General features: G+C 44.3%; 1 protein-coding gene across 7 annotated transcripts in view; it reads left to right on the top strand.

The window, feature by feature from the left end:
* Positions 1 to 1,784: 1,784 nt before the first annotated feature.
* The window catches only part of PCDH15 (protocadherin related 15), a 315,783-nt gene continuing 310,689 nt past the window's right edge, over positions 1,785 to 6,878 (top strand). For all 7 annotated transcript variants that reach the window (XM_027889680.1, XM_027889686.1, XM_027889679.1 and 4 more), the window contains exon 1: positions 1,785 to 1,864. The gene's annotated coding sequence lies outside the window, so the exon portion shown is untranslated. The remainder of the gene's footprint in view (positions 1,865 to 6,878) is intronic.

Below are 6,878 nucleotides of genomic sequence, written 5' to 3'. Positions count from 1 at the left end.
AATCACTTTTTGTCTCCTCCCCCTGCTCTTAATATTAAATTATTTCATTAATTGTCAGAAACAACTACAAAGCAGTGCTGCACAACTCCTGCAAATTCGAATTTCCTCAGAAACCGCATTGTTGTTTTCACTTGACAAAAGCCAAACTCTGCTTGCTAGAAATAGTGATGAGCCGTGCAGATTGGAGTGATTGTCGTGGGAATGCTTTATAATTCCTTGACAGAGTGATGTCAGAGTGTTGCTGCAGCTCAGTTCGCTTGTGTGGACTGTTAGAACAGGTTCCTTTCCACACAGTTTTAGCTAACTCAGGTAAAACTTACAGCGCATTGCCAAACGTGGTGTCACATGTTAATTCAAGGTCTCTGCTGCTGTTCTCTCTTGCTTTAAAACTAATATCTCAGAATCATAGACTGGTTTTAGTTGGAAGGGGTGGTAAAGCTCATCCCATCCCACCCCCTGCCATGGGCAGGGACACCTTCCACCAGCCCAGGCTGCTCCAACCTGGCCTGGGACACTCCCAGGGCTCCAGGGGCAGCCACAGCTTCTCTGGGCACCCTGTGCCAGGGCCTGCCCACCCTCCCAGGGAAGGATTCCTTCCCAATATCCCATCTGAGGGGCCACTTGAGCTTGTCCAGGTCCCCCTGGATGGCCCCATCCTTCAGGTGTGTCACTGCACCCCCAGCTCGGTGTCACCTGCAGAGGGGGCATTATAACCTTGCTGTGTCCTGCTCCCTGGAGTTTTTGAAGTATTTATTTGTTTTCTGTGATTGGCAGATCTTTTCCCTAAGCCTTCGGTCTCCCATCACCCTTGTAAATGGGCGATAATGGCCGGTGCAGGGCAGGCTGTGCTCAGGTGCCTCTCTGAAGTAGTGCAGTGCTCACTGGGGCAGGGGTTTGTTGCAGGTGTGTCTGACTTACACCTTTATACACTTATTTAACGTTTACACCAAAACAAACTTTGCTGCTTTTTGCCCACGCAGGCACTGCTCAGGCTCTTTACAAATGCAGCCACTGCCCTTCAGGGGCAAGGGCAGGAGAGTGCCAGAGCATTCCTACTCTGTCATAGCCCTGGTGTTCCCTTAGAACTGCAGCCTAAGAAAGGCTAAATGATCGGGGTTGTGCGTGAATAAATGGAAGTTCTTTAGCCCTGGAACCCCTCAAATCCTTAATTCCCAGGTTCAGTGAGCTTTAGTCACGTTCCTGCTGGTTCTTTGTGTGTGTGTGCTTTGCCTAATTCAAACTGTCCCAGTTACCACAGCATTAAATACTGTCTGTGTGCTCATGAACGTATAAAATAACGGGGGAAAGAGAATTATGACAGTGACACATGGATGTCTTCTGGAAATCATACACAAGCACAAGTAACCATCAATCTAGCCGTGCAACCCTTTTCAGATTTACTGAGCCTACGTACCGGAAATGTGAAATGGACTCGTGTATTTGAAATCACCGAGTTTTGAGCTGGCACAGCTGGGCTTGTTTTGTTGGCGTTGTGGTCAAATGACCTTAGGCAGTACATATTTTGGAGTGAATTCCCTCTTGCTGAAATCAGGGCTGTTACTTGAAGGATAGGCGGTAGAACACATTCGAAGGCGTGTTATAAATCAAACCAGCCCTTCCTCTGGAAAGCTTTGATTTATGCCTGTCAAATTAACTTTTCCAAACTCGCTGCAATTCATCTCAAACATGAGAATTCTCAGGGAAAAAGCAAAATGAAAATGTATTTGCACTGTGCACTCAAGGTAAAATTTTTGACTGGGTATCAATCCACAACAATGTCTTGCAGGATGAGGGGAGCGTAATTCAGCGGATTCCTTTGGAGCAGCAGTCGCTCTCCGGGCTGACAGAGGGACCTGGAAAAATGGTAAGAAAAACTCTTCTTTTTAACAAGTTTTTTTTTTTTTTTTTCTTTTTAAAATCCGCTATAATAATAATACTAATGCAAAACTGGGTGTCAGGAGTGCTGATGGCGAAGAGCTGAACAGATAAACCCCAAACCGTTTCAGCGGCATTGTATGATATTAAGGATGGTTAGTGTGATGGTTTATTATCTGCAGAGGTGTAAATAATGTGTCGTTTCTTCTGTTCTGCGCGCACAAAAAAACAGCCCTGCGATCCTGGCTGGATTTATTATTCCTCATTGATTGCCTCATTCTGGTGGAGGACGTTTCTGGCAGTAAAGCAGGAGACCTGTCACATCCATCACGGCGTGTCAGGGACCTGTCAGCTCTGCGCCTCTTTTCTGAACTTTGCCGCCTCGGAAAAATGTAGCTGAGCGTTCTAGGCAGCATCTGACATTTCCAAGAGGAGAATCAATCTCCTTTTCTGCGGTGTTTCTCAAGGAAGGCTCGCTCTGATTGCACAAGCAGTGGTTTCGCGTGTTGGAGGGCGCAACGCGGGCCCCGAATAATTTGGGTAACAGATTTGACGGGTGTTCTGTAATGAGAGTAAATTGAAGAAATGATCAGAGAGGAGATAGGCAAGTCAAGACAGCAGAACAGACACAGATCTGCTGCTGTCACAGCTGTGAACCTACCTGAAGGTGGTTTTTTTGTCTGGTTCTTGCATTTTTCTTGTATTTCTTTTGAAAGCTGGGGACTTTACCAAGGCAATCACAGCCCGTTGTGAGTCACTGTTCCGTATTATCCCACATTTAGAGGGGGGAAAAAAAAGAGAAGAACTGTTAAAATGAATTGCTAAAAGTGTGGGAAACAGGGAGACGTCCTAATGTGCAGGAAGGGAGGTCAGGTGAAGCACTTTGAACCTTACAGTTCACGTTAAAAAAAACGGTTTAAACAATTTATTTAATTGTAAAATACTCCGAAAGCAGGAGGACCCGTTGCAATCCACCCTGAGTGAAGACAACCTTTGTATGAAAACATTCTTTCTGGTCTCATGGCAAGAGCATCCTATGGACCTCGTGCCACACACCTGCGCTGATTTTACCCTGAGACACGTGTTTTCACCAGCCTGCACAGCTCACAGAGTTCTCATTTTCAAATGTTTTTAAAGATCAGTTAAGATAATTCGTAGCTTTTCATATCAAGAGGTTTTAGCTTGATGGGTTCTTGATTTAGTCACTCCAGTGTGCCCTGATTTTCTAGGCAGATGATATTGTGTCAGCCACAAAACACTGCCTCAGCTTTTTAAGCAGATTAGCAATGCATGAAATGCATAATTAGAGCAGGAATAGTCCTCTATCTTTAGGTTTCTAACAATTATTTAATTCAGGACAACAACAGAAGTCCCTAGAACACACAAATAGTCTGAAGTTTAGGTAAGATGACATGTAAGATGGAGTGATAATTTCTCATCCCTGTGTTTCTTTTCCTTTATAAGTTGAAAAAAAAAAAAAGATTGGCTATTTCCAAGCTTAGGGCACTGAGAGAAACAAATCTGTTCAGTTCCAGAGCAGACTCCATTAACACAGATTGCCTTCAGCCCATTAAGCCTCATCACCGAGATGTTTTAAACAAGTGTTTGTTTCTAAAAGCTCTGGAAGCCAAGGAATTAACCCTCCCCCTCCCCCCTTATTTTTAAAAGCATGTTTTCTGAGCCTTAATAAAATGACACTTTGTCTTACTTCTGTGTCTCCAGTCATGCAGGAAATTAGAGGACTAGTTCCTTCCTGCAGACTTTGGGTTTCAGGCTTCAGGCTCAATTTGGCAGGTTATATTGCTCAAATTAGCTTGTAAATGAGATATTTGTTTCCAAAGTACAACCGATATCAACTTGCATGCAAACACTGGGAATATGAACACGTCTCCCATTTGATTCTGTAATTATGTGATGGTTTTCCTCGTCAGGAGAGCTCGGCAGCTCGGTATTGATTTATGGTATTGAGTTCCTCGAACTGCAGCGTGTCATTGTTAAGCATAATTTAGAAGGCCTTTTTTTCTCTCCTCTGATCTCGTGCGTGGCAAAGCTTGATCTGATTTGGGGCTGGGATGATCTCAGGAATCTCTGAACCCTCGTGCGTGCGCGGTGACGGTGGCACGGCTGAAGGAAGATGATGTCACTGAGATGTCTGATTTCTTTGGGGTTGTCTGTTTGATAGGAAGTGGTATTTTCAGGCCGAGCCTGAGTGCTCTTAGCATGAGAGAGGGTTTTATGGGAATTCGGGTTTGCAGGGAATCTTCTGCTGTTCCAAGGAGGAACAGGAGCCTGATGTGTTTGACGTGGAGCTAAATAAATGCACAAACCTGCTCCACATCTGTGATCCGTTCTGATACCAAAACTGAAATAACGACCTCGGAAATCGATACCAGCTTTTGCTTAATAAACTGATTGGGATGTTCTGGACGTGAAATTCTTCTGGAATTTCTTTTGAAACATTACGTGTTATTTGAGAGAGGGTTTGTGCAGTGTGGGAATCAACAACGCGTGTCACGTGTTGGCATCGAGATCAGAGCTCTTGGCTTCCCAGCCTGTGTGTGTGGCTGAGATGAAAACGAGATGCTGGTCCCAAAGCAGGGCCCAGCAGTGTCTGGATCACATGGACTCTGCTCAGTCCCAGCTGTGAAGGGCAGGATGTACCCCAGCAAGGACAGCTGTGCAATTTTTCTCTCCAAAATGACACCCCCCTTCCAGATGTGCCTTTAGTGACTATTTAATGCCACCCCATTTTCATCTTTGATAAAGTTGCGTTAATTACTCATACTCACGTATTCACTTTGCTGTGAAACAGGATCAGTTCTCTTCCTGTTATTGCCAAGCCTTGTGTGACAAACCCAAAGGGATGATCTGTAGTATTTACATCATCGCTCAAGCCCAGGCTGAAGCAGCTGAGGTGTTCTTTGAGCACTGGGGGGGCATTTGTGCCTTGAGGATTGAGAACAGAGGGTTTTGCTTACCCAGAGTTGGTGGCAGAAATCTGTAGTGTAGGTCAGTTGTCTGTGCAGTGATTCTGTCATCCTCTAAAGTCATCTGGGAGAGCGTAAATCCATCTGCAGGCTCCCCTTGCAGTGGAACCTTGGCAGTGAGGTCACACTGGAGCGTTTCTGCTGTTTTTTCTTTTATTTCTCTCACTGTGGATGGAGGTTGGCATTTAATATAAAAATCTTTTCAATACCTTTGTTGTATTTTATATCTCAGTCTGACAAATACCGTTTCTAAATGTATATTTATCTTCCCCTGCTTTGTCACTTAGGGGCTCTGCCTTTATTGAATTTCTGTCCAGACCTCAGTTCCAGGCAATGCACAGGTATTACAAAATATTCCCTGTGTTTCTGAACTGTGAGTTTGATCCTGCCAGCCCCAAGGCTTCAGGGGAGCCACACTGAGGCCCTTGCTCAACAAAAGTTGAGCTGTGGGGTGGAACTGATATTGTAAATAGGGCTTGCACAGAGTGTCTGAGCCCCTGCTGCCTGCAGTCACCCTCAGACTGCCCATCCTGCTGTCTCAGAGAAGGGCTTCAAAGTTCCTTTAGCCCCAGCTTTTCTAAGGGATAACCAAGAGAAACAACTTTTCCCCCTCCCTGTGAGAGGATGGGAAATCCCACAGCAGGTACAGCCTTTGGCAGGTGCTGGATCTGTACAGCTCCCAGATGATCCCAGCGATCAGGCCTCTGGAAGGGTTTTGGGAACAAGCCTTTTGCTCAGTTTCTGAGGCACTGGGTGAACTGTGCCCAGCAGAGCTGTGTTTTCAGCAGCCTGACTCCACAAGGGCTCTAATTGCTGAGTGCTGAGCGAGAGGGATGGGAGATGGAATGCTGAAACCACTTATTTGTAAATTAATGTAAGCTATGCAGAATTAGTGAGTGTTTTAAGAGAGCTGATTGCCAGTCCAGTGGTAACATGTGGCTTGAGAGGTTGGAACACTCATACTTCCTCTTTTTTTTTTTTTTTCTTTTCATGAACTCTCTGATTTTGGTGTGGGTTTTTTTTTATTTTATTTTTCCATTTGACAAATTACCATCATATTTAAGGTTAAACTTCCCACTTAACCAGTGTTCCAGTGCTTCACATGTTGAGCATTGGAAGAGGCTGCCCAGGGAAGTGGAATTGTCCAAACCAACGAGTAGATGTGGCCCCTGGGGACGTGGTTTAGTGGTGGGATTTGGTAGAAGGCTGGGCTTGATGGCCTTGGGGGTCTTTTCTGACCTTAATGACTCTGTGATTGCATGGCTGTGGTAAAACTTTGTATGACTTTGCGCTTATGGTGTTTTCTGTTTGCATTTATTTCCCTCCCTCGCATAACAGACACCAGCCCAGCCTAAATATATCACTCTCCTTCTTTTTAACAAAAGGATGAACAGAAAAAAAGACCTTGCTGCAGTCGTGACTCCCCGGCTTTTGAACTCGCTGCTGCCTTTTGAACTTCAGTGTTATGCATTTAAATATTCATTTTCATTGCTCGTGGTAACTGCAGCAGTCCTTGGGTGGGCACATTCACTGGTGTGAATAATGAAATCTTTAAACTGCTTTAAAGTACATTATCTACTTGGGCTGTGTAGGAAAAAGACCCATCTTTAATCAAACCATGTGTTATCTTTTGTCATAAGCAAGCAGCTCGTCAGAGGGAGAGAGAGATTGGAAAGAAGATTATTCCAAAAAGCAGGTTTATTAAAAAAATCAGGTTTAAGAACTAGGCCGTGGTTCAGAACTCAGCAAATCCTGACCCTCATCCTGTTAAACCTGACAGTGATTGGATTTACAGTCAGGGGTAAAAAGACACGTCCCAAGATCCAGAAAAACATGAATTCAGAGAAAAGTAATGGTACATGTATATTATGTCACATATTTCATATTACATCATGTATATTGTATTAAAAATGTGATGGCAGGGAAAAAAAGAACAAACATCTGGTGTTGGTATATCAGCACAGAGACCAAAACAAGTATGAAACAATGAAAACAGACAAAACCCATCCTTAAAAA

This window comes from Empidonax traillii, unplaced genomic scaffold (assembly GCF_003031625.1).
Source record: "Empidonax traillii isolate 1590-97213 ecotype Southwest subspecies unplaced genomic scaffold, ASM303162v1 scaffold269:size870118, whole genome shotgun sequence".
In the NCBI taxonomy this organism is placed as follows: Eukaryota; Metazoa; Chordata; class Aves; order Passeriformes; family Tyrannidae; genus Empidonax; species Empidonax traillii.
Note: the sequence above shows the minus strand (reverse complement) of the source record. Positions and strands in the feature narration are given on the sequence as shown.